At 46.5% G+C, this 23677-nt stretch overlaps 1 long non-coding RNA gene across 2 annotated transcripts in view; it reads right to left on the reverse strand.

Annotated features, from left to right (window-relative positions):
* The window catches only part of LOC112080808 (uncharacterized), a 61656-nt gene that overhangs the window by 33941 nt on the left and 4038 nt on the right, over positions 1-23677 (reverse strand). The window contains exon 2 of one of the 2 annotated variants that reach the window (XR_002896231.2): positions 2359-2432. This is a non-coding gene — a long non-coding RNA (uncharacterized lncRNA). Of the gene's footprint in view, positions 1-2358; positions 2518-23677 lie in introns of those variants that run through there. The other variant, XR_002896230.2, reaches the window with a different exon arrangement.

The raw sequence follows: 23677 nt of genomic DNA on the forward strand, positions 1-23677 counted from the left end.
GGCGGGCGAGTGAGAGAAACAAGCAGCGAATGCAGATGATGGCAGAGAGAAGCTGGCACAGTGCCATCCATTCAGTGGTAGCGCCAGGGCGGACTCGCGTTCGCTCTCGGGGGTAGGCGGCTAGATGTAGACAGGGAGACAGAAGGACCCCCGCCTGATTTGGCAGCTAGTGCCACGCCAGGGGTGGGACTTTTTTGGGGGGAGGGTGGGTGTTTTACAAATAGTAGAAGTTTGAGTGCGGATACGGATGGGGTTCTGGAGACAAGTCTCAATGTCAAGTCAACGCCACCGCAGAGGAGAAGAGGAGAACATCTGCTGCCCCAGATTACAGAAGAAAGGAGCCTTCTGACGATGGGAAGAGAAGAGCGGCGCACCTGGAGGAATTTCAGTGGACACCTTGGGGGTTGGTATGGAGAGCTTGGCATAGCATGSTGGCAAGGAGTGGGGGGAGGAGGTATCGGTTTGAAAACAAAAAACAAAAGACGATAGGTGGCCCACAGCGCAGGATGCCAGGGGGMTGGCGAAGGAGCCAGGGACCAGGGGAGATGAAGGAAATGGGCTCTGCCACAAGGGACTGGTGGGGTAAGTAGAAATTCGAGAACAACCAACACAGAGAAACTTGCAGCTTGTGGTGTTGTCCTAGAGACGACTGAGGGGTGGGACAAAAAGAAGCGCCTCTCTCTCTCTCTCTCGCTCTCCCTTCTCAAGCACAACCCCCTGTGCCAGGCAACCAACCAGCCAGACAGGCAGCGTACGCCATGCCAACCTGCTCATCGGCAGTCACGGCGCACCCTAGGAAAACACAGGCGATGAAAAGGCACCATGTCTTTTCCATCTGGAAGGTGCCGTTTACGGATTTGCGGGAAAGTCACCGCTTCTGAGGATGCCCAAGGAGCGAGGTGATTTGGTACCCACGATCTTCGAGAGGTGTACCAGCGGGAACGCGGTGGCATCTGTCGCGGAAAAATGKAAGGGGGCGAGAGATGGTACACAACGATCAAGAGTAAATCAACAAGATCGGGCACCCGTCGCGGGTCGCTTGGCAAAGATAAAGAAAGCCAAGTGCAAACAAAGACCATCAAGTGCTTCAAATGRCTAATTAGAACAACAAAAGTTTGCTCTGTTAATTAGCGCGACGGACGAAATGAAAGGAACGGGAAAGATTACAAACAAAACAAAGCGGGGGAAAACAAGACAAAACAAAAGCGGCAAGCTGTTCTGTGGGGAGGGGAGGGTGTGAAGCTGGTGCCTGTTTTTGTGCCAACCCCCCCACCCCCCTCCTCCTCTAACACACCATTTTCATCCAGCTCTCATCAAGCCGACTGGCAGCCACTGCGGTGAGGAATGTCTACCATGGGCACTGCTGCCTGCCTCCATGCCGCAGACCCTGCCAACCTGCCAATCGCCTGCCTGCCTGCCACAAGAGGGGAGGGAGGAAGAAAGGACCTGAGGGACTGTGCCAAGGTCTCAACAGCAGCTGTTTACAAAGACACACACACACAAAAAGAAAAAAAACTGCAAACATGAGGACGCATACTAATGAACCGCCAACACAAATTATAATCAGAGGACAGACAGGAATTAATTTACTTTTCTCTCTGCGTTCGTTKAAATTGTACTTTTTGTTTTTCGCCAGAGAAAAACTTATCGCGCATCATGGTTTCCTCCAGGTGTGTGGGACTTATGCGTGACAGGAACAACTTCTTGAAAAAATAAAAGTAAAAGGCAAAAACAGAAAGCATGAAAATCTACTTCAGCAGCAAGCAAAGCTATGCCAGAGAGGCAGGCAGGCGTGTGTGTATGTGTGTGTGTGTGTGTGTGTGTGTGTGTGTGTGTGTGTGTGTGTGTGTGTGTGTGTGTGTGTGTGTGTGTGTGTGTGTGTGTGCATGCGTGCGATTTATCTACATTCATAGCAATCACCAGGGAGATGAATGGCTCAGGCTGTAGGCTCTATACAGCATCCACCAGTATGGGAACCAGACTGAGGCGAGGGGGATGCCACACAGACAACAGACATGCTGGAACAGTGGAGGGGGCAGGGGCACAGGAGGCAGGGGGACAGGAGCAGCAGCCCCGGCCACAGACACACACACTGGTGGGGTGGGGAGGAGATACCCTACCCTACCCCAGCCAGCCTGCCTGTAACTCTGCCAGGTGGGGGTAGGGGGGCCTTGGGAACACTTTCGGCACCCCCTCACCCACGCTTTTTAGTTTTCCCCCTCCTTGCCAAGCAACCAAAGGAACTACCAAACTCCACCCTTCCAATGCTTTTATTGGCGTAAAGTGGAAGGGGTAAACTATGAGGAACAGATGCAGAAGGGGTACCAACCGGTTCGGGTCGCGGGTCTTGGTACTTACGGGGTCTGGAAGAACGTTGCCGTGGTTCCCACGAGGTCCACTGGCATCGGGCACAGAGCCAAGGATCGGCGCCGCTGCAAACAGACAGATTGGAGGGTTTCGTTAAGTTCACTAATTGCACCGGAATAATTACAACAATTAGCGAGGAAGAAATCAACATCAGCCATTGGCCATCACAAATGGATATCCCAAACTTTTTTTCCCTTTTGCTGGATTTTTGTTGGACAACAGGGCACGGTTGTGGAATATGAATAATTGAAGAAGCCATCCAAAGGGAGGGATTATAAGATCTTTGTGCTTCATACATTGCCTTGGCATACACCACCAAGATGTCAGAGCCAGGCTGCCACCAGTAAGGATAGGCTGGTATGGATGGTGGCATCTTTTTGGGCATCTACGCCGTGGTCGCTTAAACCTGCGATCCAAATACACACAATTAACGGTTTAATTCGTAATTCTGTTGTGTTTTTTCCCGTAACCTTCACGGCGGAACGCGTGTGGATATTATAATCTTTCGGAGCTAATGAGGTTTGGATGATCGGCCTTTTATTTAATTCCAAGGGGGATGTTAATTGCGCCACGTCTTCATTACATAAATGGATTACCAAAAAAAGAGAGCTCGCAGCAGAGAACAGGAGGGAGAAAGGGGGGAAATTGAGAGAGAGAGATTGAGAAAGGGGGGATATTTTCCTTCCTTCTATAATAAGACAGCATTCAAATAATGCAACACTACTCGCAAACAAGCAGAGAAAAGCTCCTGCAATGCTTGGCAATGCTAGTCTCTTCAAGTGATACGCTGGAAACCTGGTCTCTGCCTCCTCTCCTTTCCTCTCTGCTCTCTACAGCTCCAGTCCTCAGCTCTGGGACTTTGCTCACTTTTCTGGATGTGGATCTTACAAAACAGAGCGAGAAAATACCCTCCTGGATATTAATTTCTCTCAATTGGATATTATTAGTGTTCTCCTATAATTAGTATTGAGCTTTGTTCCAGTGGTGTCTGTCGTTGGCCCCGGGCGAAGCGGAATGGAGAGGAGACAACAGACATGTGGCGGGCACTGGCTATTGTCCTCTGTGCTTAATCATCTTCAGCAGAATGGTTTTTGCATATTTCATTTGCATATCATTAAATCGCTAAGGCACATTGGACTGGAGCGGAGAGCGAGGGAGTGGAAATGGAGGAGCCTAAAGTGTAAAAAAAAAGAAAGAGCGACTCATTATGCGATGCAATCTTCAAAGCCGTGCGCCTGCTTTCGGCAACCTGCCAATTCGTTTTAATTCAACGTTAATTAAAAAAAGTGGGCGCGCTCAACCTTTCCAACTCGGATTAATTGAGTGTCTTCCAATCTGTGCAGCAAGGACTCATACTACATACAGTATGTGTGTGTGTGTATGTCAATGATGTGGATATCTATGGTTATAGTCAATTATTACAGGACGACTTGGAAAAAAATGTAATCCCTCTAATTACAGCACCTTGTCACAGAATGGATTTTCCCCCTATTTTTTCGCAGAAGACTTAGCGGAGAACAAATCGCAAATATGTTTTCTGTGATCTCTGGATATCATTAATACAACAAAATCATGTTGATGAGGAAGCGGGCATTTTGCTCTTAATTATGTTTGACCTGCTGTAATGGTTCAACATTCTATACTTGGCAAGTCGGCAAGCTGCTGCTGGCAGAGGGCGGGCAGCGCCAGCAGGTCGGGGTGTGGGACCAGGGACCAGGGGATCTGAAACCTGGTGACTTGCGGCACGGGGATAGGCGTGGGAATCGCTGTCGCAAACCTTCACCATGATGTCCCTGGGAAAAGACTAAATCAACCGCCACACATGCTAACCCCCCCCAATCTGAAAAATAAATGTTGTGTAATTTATGCGCAAATTAATATGCTTGCCTGGACTCTGATTGCCTGTATTAAATCATTACAGGCGATTAATCCATTGTTTCTGATTCCAGAATGTCTCCTCCTCCAGCCCCCCCCCCCTCTGTCTGGCGCACTGTCCTTTTGTGATGGGACACAAGGGGTGCATTGTTGGCTCCCAAGACACACACACACACACACACACAACACACACACACACACACACACACCACACACACACACCCACAACACACACACACACACACACACACACACACACACACACACACACACACACACTATTAATTAAGGCGTACAGATTGTGGACCGTTTCTGTCTCCCCCCACCGTCTGTTTCAGTTCAACATAAAACCATCGTGGGACTTTGCTAAAGATGTTTATTTTTATTAATCTTTTATTTCACACACTCTCCTGTCAATTTTCAATATGATAATACATTTTTTTTTTTTTTTATAATTATATATATATATATAAATACGGATTTTTTTACATCATAAATCCAGTTAAAGTTCTGCAGAAATTGTTGAGGCCTTTAAACCCAAATAAAGGGTTTATTTTTCGCTGCGTCGTTTAATTCAAAAGAAAAAAGAAACGGCGTAACTCTAGGTAAAATAAGCCCTGTGCAGAGAGAGCAGCGCCCGCCTGGCTCGGCTAATTGTGGATGCCCAAACTTCCAGACTTCCTGGCTTGGTCCGTCCCCTTGCGAGGCAAATCCCCTCAGGCCATATGCAGGAATATTCAAATGAAGCGAGCTTCACACGCCGCACAATTAGCGTTGTTTAGTAATTTGAGTAATGAGAGCCGGAGGGGTAGTGTGGGCGGAGGGGCGGTACGGCGGGGAGCAGKCTGGCAGGAGAAGCCCGGCGCAGCATAGCGGGTATCAGCCTGGCGCTCTGCAGCCSCAGCACATGCAGATGTCGCTGTAGTTCTTCCAAAAGCTTTCCACCAGCCAGCCAWGAGGGAGGGGAGGTAACGAGGTTCTCGTTTGGCATCACACACACCTCCGCCGTATGTTTTAAGGAGTCATGAGTGTGTGTGAGGGAGGAGTGTGTGGGAACGAGGCTGGCAACCGGGGGCGGAGGAGTTAAGATGGGTGAGGGTGGGGCTGATGGGTAAGAGGTAGGGGAAGCCTGTATGGAGGAATGTGGACATAAATAATAGTGGTGAAACGTGGGCAAGGTAAAGCCGAACCGACAGGATGACTGTGTGCTACTGAGCGTGTCACATGGTGTAGGCATTATGCAGAGTGCTCATATTAATATGCATAAGGGGCCTCTTTATTATGCAGCAGGGCGCGGTGCGGCAAGGGGGTAATATTGGTAGGCTGTGTAGATCAGCCATTCTCTGGTTACAGTCTGGGAATGTTATCTTTCTCTGAACAAACACAGCCCTCACTTCCAAATGTGTAATTATCACTCATATCCATGGCGTTCCATCTGAAAAGAAAAGAAAACTCAAGTGGTGGTGATTTCTACCGCAGTGTCCAATTGACTGGCATGTTATGACCTGCCCCCCTCCCCCTCACACACCCCTTACTAGTCCTTCCATTTCATAATTTGGGAGTCACTCTGGAAACCCACCCGAGTGGCGCAGCGATCTAAGGTACTGCATCTCAGTGCTAGAGGCGTCACTACAGACCCTGGTTTGATCCCGGGCTGTATCACAACCGGCCGTGATCGGGAGTCCCATAGGGCKGCACACAATTGGCCCAGTGTCATCCGGGTTAGGGGAGGGTTTGGCCAGGGTAGGTCATCATTGTAAAATAACAATTTGTTCTTAACTGACTTGCCTAGTTAAATAAAGGTAAAAAAACGAAAAAAGTTAGATGATAGGGTCCAGATTTCACGAGACTGGTCTCCCTGGCAAACAACACCAAACAAAACAAACCAAGCAGCCTCATGGGACCCCATGAAATATGGAGCAATAACCCATGAGAAAGACTGACAGAAAGACAGACAGAAAAGCCTACATACACAAGGGGACGGCACATACAGACTGGCACAACAAGCCAGTGTAGTCACCATGATGGGTGCAGAATGATGGGGTAGTGCCAGTGGCTGGCAGGCAGGCAGGGTTTAGGGAGCTTTTAGTCATTCTACCCTCCAACACCACTTGACCTTGAGAGAGGAGGTCATCTTGCTGTAAAAGTAGAGCCACTTTCCTCTGTACCTCCAGAGCAGAGCAGCCAGTCCCCCTATCCCAGAGCCCCTTGGTCATTAGTCACCTGCTGCAGCACAGAGAGGACAGGCATGCCACAGTGCATGGGGACAGGGACAGAGACACTACAGCCTGGTTTAAGTGGTACGTATATACTGTACCAAACTTTAGATGAAAAGTCTTAGAAGATTCTATCATTGGTAAATAACTTAGTTAGCAGATGACCTGTGTTCACCTGGGATGTGGCCAAAGTGACCAGAGAGACATACTGCTGCCTGGTCACTTCAAATACAACTATCAGATGACCTCACCTATGATGAAGAGTAGTTTCCTCCTCCTCTACCAGATTTAATAAAGCCTAATAAACTATTTATTAATGAATTAAATAACTATTATATAAGACATGGGTAGGCAGGCATAGTCCCTAAATAGCCTAGCTATCATGTGCTTAAATCCATCCAGTGCACTATTGTTCCATTGTGAATAGGGTTGACACACTGACACCTAAAGCACATTTCAGGTGACTAGCACCGTGGGGCTCGTCACCGTGTGTAGCCCAGTCACCAGTCACCAGCCACAGAGGTTTACAGCCTCAAGGCCTCTACAGTAAACGTACAGCTGCATGTCTCTGTGCTGCCATTAAAGGGGTGACAATGTGACTATATCCTCCCAGTGACTGATGACCGTTCACAACCAGACAGGCCTTCTCAGATATCAGGCTCTGTCCCTGGCTCAACACTGTTACTTCAGGACTCTCACTCTTCTTCAGGCTAACCTTGTTCAACACTGTTAATAATGGCTGTAGAGGTTGTTGGGATCAGTGGGCCTTAGCAGGGCAAAATGTTACATGTTCAGTCTGCCTTACATCCAGGGAAGTCCCCCCACAAAAACCCACAGCCTCTTAGATCCTCCTAGACCTGGATTTCCCAGAATACGTTGTGGGAATCATTGGGACAGAGTCACTGTGTCGCCATCTGTAATTCACTGCTATCATTCACAGGGGCTGAAAGAGAAATCGGTGGATATTAAAATAAGCAAATTAGCATGAGCATTAGGCAGCAGGTAAGCATGCTTGATGTTATTGAGTGAGAGTGTCTGCACCTCAAATRGACTGATACACTCAGATGCTCTCCAGCACAACCCAAAGAGCCCTCGACAACCCTCCTCCACCATGCCTGTAGTGTTAATACACACAGCTAAACGGAACTCCTGGYTTACTAACCACTCTCCTCTTCCCCTTCTCTTCTCCCTCATTTTCTCTCTGACTAATGAGTGTTCGTTAGGCCAAACAGGGGCACTGGAACCTCACCTAAACATTTCCACAGCAGCACCGCTTCACCTTGTGACCTCTCACACTACGCCGCGCAGCTACGGGGAACGCTGCCTACTGTTAAATCTGCACCCCTGTGTGTGTGCTGCAGCTCAGGCCCAGCTGAGAGCTAACACTATCTCTTGAACCGCTGCCCAGTCCAGGCCTGCACATTAATTGGTTCCTGGTAATTCTATCAGATTAGTATTAATACAGTGTCACTGAGGCAATCGAGGTGACCCGCACTGTCTCACTGGCTTAATATAAACTAGCGTGAAGGTCAACTGTCAATCATTCGGCACAATATGATAATAAGCCTTTAAAGTTGGGTAGAGGATGTTAGTAGCATGACTGTCATAACCGCGGCGCTGCATAGGGAGGCATTTATAGATGAGGCTGGGGGGGTCTGATTCAGACTCCATTCCTCTGCTAGAACAGTATGAGAAATGATCCTGAAATGCATGTTGCATCCTCAACATCAACAGAGAGCAATAGATATCCCTGAACTGGGCCCTCATACGGTACAAGCTAGTATTCATACTGGATGTTGTAACTCGTACAGTAGACCATCTATACCTTAGCAACATCTCAACTCCCCATCTGGTCTTAATGARTGACTGGGAGGGASGCCTAGTGAAAATGACCTTGGACTACCAGGAAGTGGTGTACAGTAGTAGTCAGCTGACCATGGACGTGCTACAGCAGCAGAGCAGTGCTTACAGCAGAGTGGTTGTCAGAGAGGGATATAAATAGAGACACCGTGACATCACAGCGTGACTATACTGGCTGGCCCCATGTGAAGCTGCAGCCTGCCCTCTTCACTGGGAATAGACTCCCCTGAGAGGAGCTGTACAGTACACACAGGCTGACTGAAGGGGAGGAAGAAAGCAGAGCCTGGGAGATGTACTACCTGAATGTCCATCCTCAGTCTGTGTGCCCAGTGAGAAGGTGACAGAGAGATAGAGAGAGTGTGTGTGTGTGTGTGTGTGTGTGTGTGTGTGTGTTGTTGATGAAGAGACGAGCTAGAAACAAGCAGCGGGATCAGAAGCCTGACATCGTCTCTGATCAGGCCTAAGAGAGAGCAGCAGAGAGAGAGAAACTGAGTGTCTGTGCTGAATCCCATAGGGCCTGAACCGGGCGGCTGGCAGGGGAGCCATTACACGCGTGTCTCTGACAGCTCACTCTCTCATTACAGCAGCAGGCTGCCTGTAGTCCCCATGCTGCTGCTGCTACTGTACTGTACCATCTCATCTACCACTACTACTGTCTCCCTCCTATACATACTCATCATCACAGCTTCAGCCACCACTACTAATCCCACTGTCTACTACGGACTCCCTTACTCAACTCCACCACAGCTTTTACAACCACCACAACCCCCTGCCATGGATTCTACCATAGATTCTTTCTATGGTGTCTATTATCTCTCTCTGGTATACAGCTGCCAAATAGAATCTACCTCCTCCCCCTGACTAGGTGTGCCCTGGCTCATAGGCACACCTAGGCTACATCCTCCCATCATGGCTGTTTCAGTCGATGGAAATGCTGATTCTACTTGGCCATATTCTCTCTGTCATTGACACCCAACAGCTGCCAGAGGCCCAGTGCAGCACTGCATGCTGGCCAGCCAGAGTCCATCCCAGAGGTGAGCCTAACCCTGGCCTAATGGATCTACTGCAGCCCTGATCTAATAAGACCTAATAATAATGGAGTCCTGCCGAAATACTCAGCAGCTCAAACCGACACGGGGAACCACTCCAAGTTACGTGTTGCACAGAATTTACAGTTCCTGTCAGGAGAACCCTGTCGGCCCAGAACTCCCCCTCCTCCAAATGAGCCCGGACTCAGAATGAGAATGAGAAAAAGGCAAGAGAGCCGCTCATAAGAATAGACTTAGGCTGGGAAACGCATAGCAATATGACCTCTGCTGGCTGAGGAAAAAATGTGCTGCCTCCACAGTTTACTGCTAAAGAGCAATGACAGACTTAATTGGATCGAAAGAGACATTTCTTCAGTTTTCTTTGGCAAATCCCGCGGCTGAGGTTAGAGAAACTGCTCAAAAGAGGTAGCCAACTTAAACAAAGGCTCGCTGAGGCACACAGACCTGCATCTGTAGCTGTTTAAGCACTATACGCACGAGGCCCGGTTGAACACTGCTCAAATCATTCATACAAGGCCGCAGCRCAAATAAAACTAACATGTACTACTCCGAGCTGTCCTCCGTCCAACCCAAACCTTTTTAAACTCGCCATTGTAATGAAAAAAAATCACACGCATATAAAATTCCTCAATATAAAGCCAAACACCAAAGATARAAACCACACACAATCCCTACAGCTGTGGCAGTCTACAGGCCAGCCGTGTTGAACTTGTGAATCCGACCTAGAATAACACTTTCACGCCGCAGTGAAATATATGGCCATCTTTACTGGGAAACACTGCTTTTTACGGCAGTGTAGCCTACCTGACACCTGAGTGGGTGCGAGTGCATGTGTGTGCGTGCAAGTAATGTCCTTCCTACTGCAGTGAATCATGTTCATATGCACTCATAAAGAGAGTAGCATAGCTGGGTGAAGCTGCAGTAACTTAGCTACTAACCCTCCCCTTGCTAGGGGAGTTGGACTGTAACTCCAGCAGTTGTTCCTCTCTCATGTCCAGTCTTTTAAATGATTGGCACAAAAGACACTATAGAGGGCCTTGAAGACCTCTTTCCTCATTCCTCGTCCCATAGGCCAAAAGCATGAACCCTTTTTTCAGTGCCAATCTGGAGCATTACGCCGATCACAGCGAGAACAAACAGAGGAAATGTGCCTTTTACAACTAACACCGCTATTATTCCATTTTRATTTCTCCTTACTTTATGGATTTGCCTTCTTTGCTTCCCGGCTCAGAGGAAACGGTTCATTAAAAAGGAATGTCTATTTTTCCTATTCTTTTTTTAATGTGGTGGACAGGGATATTAGCCAATCCCTCTGTTCAGCAAGTGAAAGGCCAGACATCCTCCTGGTTGACTGCTGCTGCTCTCTGGTCATGCTGGCTTCATTAGAGCCAGATTCCTGCCATCACAAAGAGACCATGCATATCACAGAGACCAGCAGCAGGACCAGGAGGATCGGGGAGGCAGGGGAGACTGAGGGGGAGACAGGATAGAAAGATGGGGGAGTGAGGAAAGAAAGAGGGATGAAGGGTGGAGGTTTACGAGAGAGTAATAGTGGGTACCAAAGTGGGTGATGGAGAATGAGAGGTAACTAATTGAACCTGAGGGGGTGGAGAGATGAATGAGAGAAATAAACAGGAATGAAGTCTGTGGAAATATAGAGAGTTAAGAGGAGAGATAACAAATGGTTAATGACCAGAGCCACAGGCTTTACCAAGCATTGATCCACATTCTAACGCCCGTCCCCTCACAAGCACGCACGCACGCACGCACGCACACACACACACACACACACACACACACCTGTCTCTTATACACATCTAGATGTGTATAAGAGACAGACACCAGGCATGTTAAATCATACACCAGGCATGTTTAATCATACACCAGGCATGTTAAATCATACACCAGGCATGTTTAATCATACACCAGGCATGTTAAATCATACACCAGGCATGTTTAATCATACACCAGGCATGTTAAATCATACACCAGGCATGTTTAATCATACACCAGGCATGTTAAATCATACACCAGGCATGTTTAATCATACACCAGTGGTCCCTTTGTGAGCAAACAGACCTTTAATACAGAAGTCCACTGCTTATTCTTTATGCCCTCCTTCCAAAGCTCGCCACTGAATTGGATTTTCTCAGCACTGTTTTCTAATTTGAAACATCCATCATTCATTATTAAAGAAAGAGAAGAAAGAGAAGACTTGCCTTCGGCAGCTCTAGTAACCCCAACACCTCCTCCCCCCATGCAACACTTTTCAGCAGCCTTAGCCCTTCACTGTAGTTAACTTTACTTTCTCCATCTCTGCAGAGCTGGTCAATGTAATGACACATAAATATGGTGTGGCTGTTTGACTGGTGAGCAGCGGGTGCTGAAACGGTGATTCAGGCAGTGCACGTGTGTGTGTGTGTGTGTGTGTGTGTGTGTGTGTGTGTGTGTGTGCGTGCGTGCGTGCGCGTGCGTGCGTGTGTGTTGTGATGGATATGCCCCGGCTGCCAGACAGTGGGTGAGTGGGAGCTGTGAATGGCTCATACAGAAACAGAAGGTGGTGGTGCGTTTCTCCCAAACCCCAGGAAATCCTTGGCGTTAATAAAAGCCCCTCTGTGTCCTTTAGTAATCCTGTTCTGTATTATCACCATGCTGCAGCTAAATGTTGCAATTAGCCCACCCTTTTTCATGCAAATCAACTTGACAGCCCCACAATCAGTCGGTTATGCCAGCTCTCGCTCTCCCTCCTCTCTCCTTGCTCCCTCGCTCCTCTCTCCCTGCTCCCTCCTCTCTCCCTGCTCCCTCACCCTCTCCCTCCTCCCTCACTCTCTCCTTCCTCTCTCCCTGCTCCCTCGCTCTCTCCCTTCTTCCTTCCTTGTCCCTCGCTCTCTCCCTCCTCTCTCCCTGCTCCCTCGCTCTCTCCCTCCTCTCTCCCTGCTCCCTTGCTCTCTCCCTCCTCTCTCCTTGCTCCCTTGCTCTCTTTGGCATTTGCGGCGGTCACCACATTTCCATTATGTATAATATCAGTTTGGAATATGCACGGCTCAACGCCGGGCCGCGTGTTGATTAGTGCAACATTACATATGTTAAGTCCAAAAGGGAGTCATTTGCCTCACTCATGCTCCAGTGCACCTCTATGGTCAGCCCGAAAATACAACAGGGCTCATGTTAATAAGCATAAGCTGCTCCCACCAAACATGGGAGAGAGGGGGTGAAGAAGGGGGTCGTTGGGGTGCTTTTGGGCTTTCAATGGTTCATGTGTTAAAAGATGGCCTACATGCTGTGTGGCCTGCACAAAACAAACAGTGCTCAACATTAGTGTTTTACAAGTGCTGCCAGTTCTCTATTGTATATGTTCCTGTGTGGGGTCTGAACTGCACAATGGATCCCAGGGCCCCCCATCCAACCCCCCATTTCTAAGAGCCACCATTTAGGAGCTATGCAGCAGCCCTGCTAGTAGTGACAGGTGGCTACTGCCTCAGGGCGCTGAGGCTATGGATCTAACGCACGCGCAGGCACGCACACACACACACGTCAGTTCAGCGCCCTGCTTTCCATAAGCTTCAATGTTGTAAACATACGTATGTATACATGTCCCCATAAACGATGATGTATGTACTGTTGTAAAGGCACCATGCTTTGTTGCAACCTGGTCATTGGGATTATAAATAGAAACCATTTGGCCATTGGAGGAGTACCATCACAGAACTGCATGGGCGTGTGCTGGCGTGATGGATGGATGCGGCTTGATTATCATTAAAAAGTCATTTACAAGACAAATAGGGACTAGCTTTTCAAATTATGGTTACTTTATTGCTCATTTGGGTTTGGAGACAAAATGTAGTGTGAACAACCGGCCGTTAGCTTGCCTTGGCGATTACTACAGAGCTGTACAGGATGATTGGTCAGCACCGTGAACAGGTGGGCTGAGGTTCTGGGAGGTGGAGGATGTGGGCAGGAAGGGCAGTGGGGCAGTCTCTAGCTAGCACCAGAGACGCTGTGCCCTTGTGTGCAAGACCAGAAAAGGCCATTTAGTCTCATGGTGGTGCTGCTTCATTAACATGCTGCCMTTCTAGAAAAACTCTCCAAATTCATCTCTTCATCAAAGTCCTTAACAAAGTACAGAGGCGGATGGGGAGCCAGCCGGCAGAATAACAGGGAAATAACCAAGTGATCTTTTTTTTGTGAGGGTCAAGTAAATTAAAGCTGACAGAAATAACATCGGGGGAGAATTTAAAAGAAGATTGGGAAAAATGAGGGATGGATGAGAGAGACAGAGAGGGAGGGAGAAGTGCTGCAAGATGGGTCTCTGTGCCTTTAAGCGGAAGTCTCAATCTCACGTAGTTTTGTTCCTTAAAAGGAAATCAGAAGGCTTAGCTGAGGCATTGCCTTGAAAGTCATGAATAAACATCAGATTGCTTTTCTGCGCATACATCACAAGAAGACACTACCTAATGGAGGACTCCTCGCCCTCCGACACATGAAAAGGCAGTGAAATTACCCACCAAACCATGCAGCCGCGTGGCTCTAAAATGGACCGCTGAGAGAGGGAGGGAGGGAGCAGAAGAGAGGAGAGGAATCTTTTACTAAAATGGCTCCCCATGATAACCATCTTTCTAAGCTTCGGAGCGCTCTATGTTCGTGACAGAAAATAAATCAAATAATATATGCTTGCTACAATAATCACTTGCAATGAGAAGAATTCAGAACTGCTTTGCATCTCGGGCCAAAGCCATTTCTCCATTCCTCCACTCTCCTTTGTCATCAATGTTCCTTCCTCATCATTTCTGCATGTGTTGATTCTGCTGCCACATTTAGGAGCAGTTGCCATTTCAGGGCGGCCATTTAACAAAGCAAAAGAGTATTATTCTGGGTCTCTAAAGGAAATGAAATTGCATTTATCAGCGTGTATCTGCTCAGAGAAGGAGAGTGAACGTGTTATGAGGAGCGGAGCGGTTGACTGGCTGCAGTAAAATGTCATCTCTCTCCACACTGGGCCCACTGATAAGAGCAGCTGCCTGGTTCACACTGTGTAGCCACACAAAATGGACACGCTGCAGAGGAGAGGAGAGAGACCTGCCTGGGAGAGAGGGACAGACAGAGAGAAAGAGGAGGAGAGAGGAGGAGATGGAGATATATAGAGAGAGAGGAGGAGAGAGGAGAGGGAGAACGACTGAGAGAAAGGAGGGAGCAGGAGAGAGGGGGGGGGATAATGGAGGAGACAGATAAATACAGTGACAGAGACAGACACAGCGTTAGTACAATGAAAAATTGATAATGAGAGAAAGAACAAGAAAGATAGATGGACTGAAACCAGACATGAAGAGAAGCAATAGACTCTACACAGCTCAGCTATGACCTATAGGCCCCATGAGTGTCATTGACACAGTCCACACATGATATCAGGCTCTGACTAGCAACTCTATACTAGCAGATTCACTGAAGTTCACATCAGCAGTAGATAAGCCAGCCTTAGTATTTTGTAAAAGGATAGGCTTACCTCACTATCATTCAGCTCTAATAACATCTTAACACAATTCAAGTATCATGCTAGAAACAAACACCTATTCAGATGAATAATGATTCAAACCATTTGTTGATGTAACAGTTGAAGTCGGAGTTTACCATACACTTAGGTTGGAGTCATTAAAACTCGTTTTTCAACCATCTCACAAATTTCTTGTTAAACAAAATGGTCGTTTTTGGCAAGTCGGTTAGGACATCTACTTTGTGCATGACACAAGTCATTTTTCCAACAATTGTTTACAGACAGAATTATTTTCACTTAATATTCACTGTATCACAATTCCAGTGGGGTCAGAAGTTTACATACATAAGTTTGATGTTGCCTTTAAACAGCTTGGAAAATTACAGAAAATGATGTCATGGCTTTAGAAGCTTCTGATAGGCTAACTTGACATCATTGGAGTCAATTGGAGGTGTACCTGTGGATGTATTTCAAGGCCTACCTTCAAACTCAGTGCCTCTTTGCTTGACATCATGGGAAAATCAAAAGAAATAGCCAAGACCTTGTAGAATTGTAGACCTCCACAAGTCTGATTCATCCTGGGAGCAATTTCCAAACGCCTGAAGGTACCACGTTCATCTGTACAAACAATAATACGCAAGTATAAACACCATGGGACCACGCAGCCGTCATACCGCTCAGGAAGGAGACACGTTCCGTCTCTAGAGATAAATGTACTTTGGTGCAAAAAGTGCAAATCAATTCCAAACAACAGCAAAGGACCTTGTGAAGATGCTGGAGGAAACAGGTACAAAAGTATCTATATCCACAATAAACAGGTCCTATATCAACATACCTGAAAGGCCGTCAGCAAGGAAGAAGCCACTGCTCCAATACCGACATAAATAAGCCAGACTACGGTTTGCAAATGCACATGGGGACGAAGATCGTACTTTTTGGAGAAATGTCTCTGGTCTGATGGAAACAAAAAATTAGAACTGTTTGGCCATAATGACCATCGTTATGTTTGGAGGAAAAAGGGGATGCTTGCAACCAAGAACACCATCCCAACCATGAAGCACGGGGGTGGCAGCTCGTGTTGTGGGGGTGCTTTGCTGCAGGAGGGACTGGTGCACTTCACAAAATAGATGGCATCATGAAGCAGGAAGATTATGTGGATATATTGAAGGCAACATCTCAAGACATCAGTCAGGCAGTTAAAGGCCTGGTCGCAAATGGGTCTTCAAATGGACAATGACCCCAAGCATACTTCCCAAAGTTGTGGCAAAATGGCTTAAGGACAACAAAGTCAAGGTATCGGAGTGGCCATCACAAAGCCCTGACCTCAATCCTATAGAAAATTTGTGGGCAGAACTGAAAATGCGTGTGTGAGCAAGGAGGCCTACAAACCTGACTCAGTTACACCGGCTCTGTCAGGAGGAATGGGCCAAAATTCACCCAACTTATTGTGGGAAGCTTGTGAAAGGCTACCCAAAATGTTTGACCCAAGTTAAACAATTTAAAGGCAATGCTACCAAATACTAATTGAGTGCAAGTAAACTTCTGACCCACTGGGAATGTGATGAAAGAAATAAAAACTGAAATTAATCACTCTCTCCTATTATTCTGACATTTCACATTCTTAAAATAAAGTGGTGATCCTAACTGACCTAAAATATGGAATTTTTACTACGATTAAATGTCAGGAATTGTGAAAAACTGAGTTTAAATGTATTTGGCTAAGGTGTATGTAAACTTCCGACTTCAACTGTAACAAGTGGCTACTTGATAAAGAAAAGCGCTAATAAATATTAAATTGGGAAACTGTTGAAGTTATGTGTCATGAATAATCTGTGATGGAGGTATGGAAAACTCTTGAGCGTATGCATGTCCGCCATTTCCTCCTATATGCAAGTGTGGGTGTATCAGTTTCTGTAGAACGCCTAGGGCAACTTAGAGTGAGAACATTTCCACAGAGATCACATGGAAAAGATCCATCAGACAAAGATACTAATTTGTGTGTGTGTGTGTGTGTGTGTGTGTGTGTGTGTGTGTGTGTGTGTGTGGACAGGCACAGGGATGTACACCTAGCCAGGCGTGAGAGCAGTGTTGTGCGGCAGAGTGCAGTAATTTCTTTGATCATTTTTAATGGCCGCTCTTTCATGTGGGGCTGCGGCTCACACACAGCTCCCTGCAGGTGTCATCTCATTCCTTCAGTTGTGGGATTAGTATGCGGCAGGCAATAAAAAGCCGGGCCATTACATTGTGCAGCGCACATACATAATCTCAACACACCAGGATCATTACCTTTTCAAAGGAGGATATCAGCTCAGGTTTCAGAGAGAAAGAAAGAGAGAACAAGAGAAATGGAGAGGAACAAAAAAGGGAGAGGCAGCAGAGCAAGAGAGAGAGAGAGAGAGAGAGAGAGAGAGAGAGAGAGAAAGCTATCAATCAGCATTGGTGATAGGTAGTGTCAGTGTGCACAGCATGAGACAGGGTGAGTTCCTTCCAAACCCATGTTGATATTACAGATGGGTAAACTGCTCGGTGTCTGAGAGGAACCTCTGAGGAATAATAACACACTCCTCAATCCACTGTGTGGAGATTCATACATAAATTATTCAGCCATTTCACCTTTCCCTCCATCTTGAATGTGTGTGGGTGACAACTGGAGCATGAGCTAATCTGAYATGATTCTGACAGGGAGACAGAGGCCTACCGCAACCCACCACCACAAAACTGAAACATAATTAGTCAAACCAACGAAACCATCCATCGCCCCCGACTTCTGAAACTTACCGCAGCACATATGCTTTAGCAATACACAGTAAAACACATTCATACACTGAAATGTAATTCTTACAGTAGGCTCAAAGATGGCCGCCATCTGTCTTAGCTAGCTGTGGGTGTCCTAACAGGCCTTAGCCATCCATCTCCTCCCATACAAGACCAAGTTTCCTTCGGTTACTGGAAAGCTGTCTATGAGGCATGAGGGAGCGTTCTCTGTGAGCCCCTCACAAACGCCCAAACCTGTGTAAGCCTAGCAGACAGGTAAGAGGTCTAACAGCAACTAAAAAGCCATTTTTATGACATGTGAAATCTGTACAGAGCAGTCAACTGTTTCATTATTCATAGTGCTCAGGAGGCCTTCCTTCTCTCTGCTTGTAGAGAAACACAGCCAGCTCCTTTTACCTCAGCAGGCTCGTTCAACTCTATCCTCCAAGGCAGCCCACTGAAACCAGGTGTAATTTACACTCCATCTTTATCTATTTATTTGGTTCTCTATAAACCCTGGTCTGTTATGACCGGTGGGCAGAGGCAGAGCTTCTCTCCAGGCCTCAGAGTGTCTAGGAGGATAAGCAGGGTTGGACCTGAGGCCACAAGGGTTACAGTGAAAAGAAAGGGAATGTCTTATCACTTTTTGCTACCTCTAAACATGATGCAATACAACAAAGATCCCAATGTAATGGTCTTCCTCAGATACACAACATCAGATATTCCCCAGGGGTACGTGCAATGCCGTCAGGGGTAGGCCAAATTAAAAAAATATTCACATTTTCAAACAGTCCATTTTTTYCCGACTGAATAGCCTCGTTTCACTGCCAAAAATACAATTAAACCATCTAGTGTTCAGTTAAATAACAACACAATGTCAAATACAGGTGGCCTAGTCAAATAATTAACATCCAATCACATTAACCGTTGCTCTCTCGCGGGAATTCCACTAACGGTCCGTATGTAGTCAAACGTAGCTGTTGCTCATGTTGGTATCTGTACTAATGGCGCAAAAACCATGACAGGGAGACATAGTGGAGTGGTAACGCCCGTGCAAGCAGTTGCTCCCAACGCCACTTGGGTACACTGCAGCATCCACAGAGAGGCTCTTGCTGCCAAGGGAACGCCTGACWGCTTGAAAGACGTTTTGGACACTACACTGAAAATGGTTAACTTTATTAAAGCAAGGCCCCTGAACTGCAAATGAGAACTTGATCTCAACTAGCCTACCTGGTTAAATAAAGGTGAAATTAAATAAATTAAATTAAATTAAAAAACTCTTGTGTATTTTCTGCACTATGCAATGATTAGGGCAGCGACCATGTAACCCTTTTACAACATACAGAAGTGCGCTGTTATCAAGGGGCAAAGTATTGACATGTTTTTTTAAATTGAGAGACGAGCTTAAAGTTTTCTTTATTGACCATTATTTTCACGTCTCTGACCGCTTGCATGATGACGAGTTTCTCAGACGACTGGCCTATCTGGGTGATGTTTTTTCTCGCCTGAATGATCTGAATCTAGGATTACAGGGACTCCCCGCAACCATATTCAATGTGCAGGACAAAATTGAAGCTATGATTAAGAAGTTGGAGCTCTTCTCTGTCTGCATTAACAAGGACAACACACAGGTCTTTCCATCATTGTATGATTTGTTTGTGTGCAAATGAACTCAAGCTTGCGGATAATGTCAAATGTGATATAGCAAAGCACCTGAGTGAGTTGGGTGCGCAATTACGCAGGTACATTCCCAAAACGGATGACACAAACAACTGGATTCATTATCCCTTCCCTGCCCTGCCTCCAGTCCACGTACCGATATCTGAACAAGAGAGCCTCATCGAAACAAGTGGTTCTGTGCAACAAGTGGTTCTGTGAAAATTTGATTTAATCAGAAGCCACTGCTAGATTTCTGGATTGGGCTGCACTCAGAGTATCCTGCCTTGGAAAATCGCGCTGTTAAGACACTGATGCCCTTTGCAACCACGTACCTATGTGAGAGAGCCCTCACTAGCATGAAAACTAAATACAGGCACAGAATGTGTGTGGAAAATTATTTAAGACTGAGACTCCAATACAACCCAACATTGCAGAGTTATGTGCATCCTTTCAAGCACACCCTTCTCATTAACCTGTGGTGAATTACTCCAAATTTTCGATTAACAAATAAGGTTTTATATGTACTATAAAAACTTTGGGAACTACTGGACTACATGACCAAATGTATGTGGACACCTGCTCGTCAAACATCTCATTCCAAAATCATGTGCATTAATATGGAGTTGGTCCACCCCTTTGCTGCTATAACATCCTCCACTCTTCTGGGAAGGCTTTCCACTAGATGTTGTAACATTGCTGCGGGGACTTGCTTCCTTTCAACAAAAAGAGCATTAGTGAGGTCGGGTACTGATGTTGGGCACAGAATCGTCTAGAATGCCATTGTATGCTGTAGCGTTAAGATGTCCCGTCACTGGACCTAAGGCGCTTAGCACGAACCATGAAAAACAGCACCAGACCGTTATTCCTCCTCCACCAAACTTTACAGTTGTCACTATTGATTCGGGTAGGTAGCGCTCTCCTGGCATCCGCCAAACACAGATTCATCCGTCAGACTGCCAGATTGGTAAACGGGATTCATCACTCCAGAGAAAACATTTCCACTGCTCCAGAGTCCAAAGGCGGCAAGCTTTACAACACTCCAGCCGATGCTTGGCATTGCGCATGGTGATTTCAGGCTTGTGTGCGACTGCCCGGCCATGGAAACCCATTTCATTAAGCTCCAGACTAACAGTTATTGTGCCGACTTTGCTTCCAGAGGCAGTTTGGAACTTGGTAGTGAGTGTTGCAACTGAGGACAGACGATTTGTACTCACTGCGCACTTCAGCCCTCGGCGGTCCCGTTCTGTGAGCTTGTGTGGCCTACGACTTCGCGGCTGAGTCGTTGTTGCTCCTATACATTTCCACTTCACAATAACAGCACTTACAGTTGACCGGGGCAGCTCTGGCAGGTCAGAAAGTTGATGCACTGACTTGTTGGAAAGGTGGCATCCTATGACAGGATGCCACGTTGAAAGTCACTGAGCTCATCAGTAAGGACAATCTACTGCCAACGTTTGTCTACGGAGATTGCATGACTGTGTGCTCAATTTTATACACCTGTCAGCAACGGGTGTGGCTGAAATAGCCGAATCCACTAATTTGAAAGGGTGTCCACATACTTTTGTATATATAGTGTATCACTGGTGTTTACAAACCTATATAGCTGTAGTCCAAGAATTTGACCAACATGGTTGCACAATATGACAACACTACGAAGCCCATTAACAGCCTCTTTCACTACAGTATGTCTTACAAATCTCCTTGGACGTGCAAAATGCTGTGTAATGTAGATTGCTGTGTTCTTTGATAGGCTGAGCAGAGGTCTAAAAACGTCTCCAAGTCTACTTAGTGAGAAAGTCTAATTACCTTTCAAAAGATAATCCATGCGTTTATACCCAGGTTAGTCTACAAAAACCCAGCGCTCCTGTGAACAAGAGCAGAATATTCTCCATATGGAATGAGAGTCAAACTAAATGAAGACTAATATGGCTAAAATAAATGGGAAAATAGGCCCAAGCCAAGGTATGGCTTCTCTATCATGATGACCTTTGGTTATACCTTGTGCGTGTATGCGTTTGTGCGTGGGTTTGAAGACAGGGGTCTGCAACCTGACTGATTTTCCTGTCACACAGGTACAACTGCTGGGCCTGAAAGGAGACACTGTATGGCCAACTGCTGCTATAATCTACACACACAACACACACACCACACACACACACACACACACACACACACCACACACACACAACACAACACACACACACACACACCACACACACACACACCAACACACACACACACACACACACACACACAACACCCACACACACCACCAATCCATAACAAACACACACAAACAATCCATAACACACACACACACACCAATCCATAACACACCACACACACACACACACACACACACACACACAATGGAGAGTAGTAGACAGTCCCAATGCCTCTTCATGTTTCATGCTGCTTACAATAACATACCCAAACACCTTGTCTTAGAACAACACAAACATGAGATATAAACACCCATGCTACTTGACCTCTCTCCACCTCGCATAGTTTAACTGCTCTTCACAGACAAGACCTATCACAGCCTATGGAAATCCTACTTYATCCCTCACAAAGCCCCATTTTACTCCAATTAGCTGCAACATCCATCTGTGTGTTGAATTAATACAGAGAGCGCGTGAGGGACAACTCAACATCCTCTTTACCTCAACAGAATGAATATGCTCTAGTTCTGGGGGATTCTAGGTACTGTATGATGAATCAGATGAACTCTGAATATACGAAAGTGATCTCCCTCAACCCTGCTTCACCCGCCCCACCCAGCCCTGTGGTCAGTCAGTCAGTCAGCAGGTACTGGGCAGGGCTGGTCTAGGCTGGGCTACACACAGCTAGGGAGCAGCTGGGTCCAGTTGTGCTAAAGCCYGGGAGGAGAGGAGAGTTTGGGATGAACAGATGAATAGATGCTCAGGGGTTTCAGTAAACAGAGTCTGATGGTACTCTGGCAGCGTTTACTCTGTTCACTTTGTTTTACAATCGCTTTTTGTCACTGTGGCTCTCCTGAGCCCTGGGTTATTCACGCTCTCTCTCTGTTATCAGGGCTGATTAGGAGGACTAGGCTGGGCCTGCAGGTTCTCTAACATCCACAGGCAGTAGTMCACAGCAGCCATTACTGTACGGTAAGATAGATGAACAGATGAGTAACATCTAACCAATAACATTACAGTAGCATTACAACTCCCAGCTCCAGCCCTAATGTCCAGTACATTTACATTGAGACAACACCTCTTTGTGTTACTGCATAAAAACGAGAATGATAAAACAAAGAAAGGTAAACAACAATTGACAACCTAATGTCACCATAAAAGATAAACAATGTCTAAATATTTAAAATAAGCTACACTATGCTAGTTTAATGGTGCTGTATTGAAGCACCATTGCCTTAAGCTAGGGTACAAATTAATTCATGTATTTCAGTTGTAAAAATATCTTGTCCATACTGATACTGGGATTGTTGGCAGGCAGGAAGGCAGGCAGGCAGGCAGTTGATATGATTCCCAAGGTGTACTGGGGAGAGATCCCAATGGTCCGATAAAAGGCCTGCAAACGCTGCTTTTCTCCAGACGTAGGCCTACACTCAACTTTAATTGGCCTTTTCTTCAGCTGTGAACCCTAATGACTCTGTTCCTGGATTGAAAGCCTTCTCTCTCTCTCTCTCTCCTTCCCTTCCTCCCCCTTCTCCCTCTCTCTCCCTCTCTCTCCTTCCCTTACTCCCCCTTCTCTCTCTCTCTCCTTCCCTTCCTCCCCCTTCTCTCTTCTCTCTCTCCTTCCCTTCCTCCCCCTTCTCTCTCTCTGCTTCTTTTCTCCTTCCCTTCCTCCTCATCCTCATCCTCCTGCTCCTCTCTCCCTCACACTACCTTTCATTGCCTCTCACCCTCAGCCACTCCTGGCAGCTATGCACACACCTTTGTTTCCACACATAAAACCTTTTCTTTGAGGTTAAAGTCTAAGTGTTTTTCTCTCCAAAAGGTTAGGGAGGACAAGGTATGTATCACTCCTGAATAATTTCTCTAGTTTTTCTCTCCTTTTGCCCCCAGTGCTTTCTCTCCATTGTCGCTATCTGTGCAACATCAGCCACGATCCATTCATTTCTGACAGAGAGGTGAGAAACAGAAAAAGCACTTCTCAGGACACTAGGGCTGGGAATTGCCAGGGACCTCATGATACGACATTATCACGATACTTAGGTGCCGATGCAATATGTACTGCGATTCTCACAATTCTATATGTATTGCAATTCGATACTGTGATTTTATTGCGATTCGATGTTCCAAACATATTGCTCACCTGCAGCTGCAGAGGGAAAGGAGAGAGACATGAGAAAATAATGCTGAAAACAAATATAATACTGCGATACTGTCAAAACTATACAATATATCGTCAAAAATAATATC

This window comes from Salvelinus sp. IW2-2015, unplaced genomic scaffold (genome assembly GCF_002910315.2).
Source record: "Salvelinus sp. IW2-2015 unplaced genomic scaffold, ASM291031v2 Un_scaffold16513, whole genome shotgun sequence".
NCBI classification, from domain to species: Eukaryota; Metazoa; Chordata; class Actinopteri; order Salmoniformes; family Salmonidae; genus Salvelinus; species Salvelinus sp. IW2-2015.